We start from the raw sequence: 2633 nt of genomic DNA, 5'->3' as shown, positions 1-2633 counted from the left end.
GTCTCCGTGAGGCAGGTCAATTGGACAAAGAATAAACAGAGAGATGTCCAAATTAAATGATACTGTACATCACATGGACCTAACAGACATCTCTCAAATATTCCACCCAAGCACCCACCAGAGAATACATTTTCTACTCAGCACCCCATGGAACTCTTTCAAAAATTGATCACATACTGGGCCACAAAACAAAGCTCAACAAATACAAAAAAATTGAAATAATCCCATGCATTCTATCAGACCACAATGCAATAAAGCTCAAAATCAACACTGGACAAAGCCCCCTAGTCACTACATGAGCTCATGGCGAGAGCAACACAATGCTAAACAATGAGGGGGTCAAAGGAGAAATTAAGGAAGAAATAAGGGGGTTGCCCCGACGCCCCTGAGCAGAAGAGGGAAGTGAGGTGGGGCACAGGGCTGGGCTGGGTTGGGCTGAGCTCACTGAAGGGAAGGCCTGCACCACTCGGGATCCGGTATGTCAAAGAACACGGTGTCGTTGGCCGCTTCTAGAAGATGGATATGGATGAGAACTATGAAAACAAGTTCATGGAGGAGGAGGACAGGGGCAACCACCAGGCAGAGCCCGACGAGACCGAGGTGGACTCCTGCCTGCTGCAAGGAAACATGATGGCTGCTCTCCAGGCATCTCTGAAAATCCCCCCTATCAACACAGAGTCAGGTGGTGAAGGATCGGGCAGGCAGCATTGTCTTGAAGATGCTCATCTCTTTTAAAGCTAATGACATTGAAAAGGCCATTCAATCTCCAGACAAGAATGGTGTGGACCTCCTAATGAAGTATATTTATAAAGGCTTTGAGAGCCCATCTGACAATAGCAGTCCTATGTTATTACAGTGGCATAAAAAGGCACTTGCTGCTGGAGGAGTAGGGTCCATTGTTCCTGTTTTGACTGCAAGGAAAACTGTGTATGTAGTCCAGCCAGAACTGGACCTCAGTCACAGGGTGGGAGTTGCTGGTACAAAGACCAAAACAACCAAATGCTACTGCTGCCCTGTGGGCGGCGTCTGTTTCTCTCAGCTTCGCCTTCTTGCTTCTTTTTCCATATGTATAAAGAAGAAAGTACATATCAGTTTTCCTTTAATGAAAATTGGGACAATGGAGAGAAAATTTGATTCAGCAGGAGCGTTTGATCCTTTCGTAACCATGTCAATAATGTGCATACCAGAATAGCTTATATTCACATTTGATTGTACAATTTCTAACCCTGTTGGCTGGTTTCAGGATTTTACTTTATTTTTAACTAATATTTGAGAGATCTGATCAGAATTTGAGGCCAGTTTCCTAACTCATGAGTCAGGAACTGATGTTTGTTTTTAAACATGAGAGATTGGCAGCTATTAACATTGCAAAACTGGACCATGCTTATTTACGTTATTTAAGCAAAATGTATTTCCAGAACAAGTAGTGGTGGGTGAACCCCACTACCAGTTTCCAGCTTTATTTCTGCTTGCCTGCAGATGGCGCTGTGAGTGTAAGTGTGCTGCTTCCTGTCAGCATCCAGTTATCATGGCCTCTTAATCTCCTTGTGGTCATCCAGGGTCCAGAGCAAGAAGTCTTGCTCTATTAAATGTATTTACAAAATTTCAGAGCCTATCTGGCACAAATATCACACTTTTGTTCCAATAACAAGTCTATCTGGGGAAATTACTCCAAGTCAGAAAGGATATAGAAACCAATGTAATTCAAACTCCAGCAGCCTCCGAATGATACAGTACTTTCTTCAGAAATAAGGCAGCTAGCTGCCTTAGACACTTGTACAAGTGCTCACTATAGTACTGAGAGACCTGAGTGACTCCATCTTGGATAAAACCTCCATAGGACTGGCCCACAATACTTAAAACAGAGAACAACTCCCCCGCCAACGGTCAATTAACCAGGGACAGGAAAGTACTAAAAGTCCAGATGTCTTTTCAGATTTCCTGAAGCCAGCAGTTTATGGTTTGGCACTGAGCTGCAACCAATCACATGCTTGCCAGGTTAAAGACCCCCTACTCCCCTACTTGCTGAACTTGCTGAAATAAACCTATAAAAACCTCTGTCTCCCAAAGCAAGTGGTCTCACATCTGAGATCCGCTGTGTCGGTGACAGAGTGGACCCAAGCTTAAGCCTGTAACAATAAAAAAACCCTTGTGTATCTGCATCGGTCGGCCCCTTGGTGGTCTTTGGGGTCTTGCAAACTGGGCACAGCAGCACGTAATGTGCCCTATAAATGTCATCAGTGTTCTTCAGGTAATTGGGATGTAGGGATTTGGTTCTGATACAAACAAATACATAGTCCATGTTTCAGCTCAGTATTTTTTAGGAGTGACTATGCCACACAGTAAAAAAAGTGTTTACTTTGTTGGACAAACCAAATCAGTTCTCAGAAACTCACCCGTACTTAGAAAAAGTTATAAAGTAGTTCCAAAACAAACCACCCAAATGCATATGACCCAAGAGGGAAATCAGCCTGTGTTTAGTATTTGCTGAAGATACTGGTTCCGTGATCGCTGGCTTATGTGAGAACCGGTGCAGGAATTCTCTGTAAACTCTGCTATTTTGATACCTGCTTTTTGTTTTGTTCTTGTTTTGTAAAAATGATAAACTTCAGAAAATAAAATGTCAGCGTTGA

The 2633-nt window shown here is 43.3% G+C and overlaps 1 pseudogene; it reads left to right on the top strand.

The window, feature by feature from the left end:
- Positions 1-478: 478 nt before the first annotated feature.
- Positions 479-2633, top strand: part of LOC103746479 — a 12308-nt pseudogene continuing 10153 nt past the window's right edge.

This window comes from Nannospalax galili, unplaced genomic scaffold (genome assembly GCF_000622305.1).
Source record: "Nannospalax galili isolate Female #2095 unplaced genomic scaffold, S.galili_v1.0 scaffold1124, whole genome shotgun sequence".
In the NCBI taxonomy this organism is placed as follows: domain Eukaryota; kingdom Metazoa; phylum Chordata; class Mammalia; order Rodentia; family Spalacidae; genus Nannospalax; species Nannospalax galili.
This window is presented reverse-complemented; position numbering and strand designations above follow the sequence as displayed.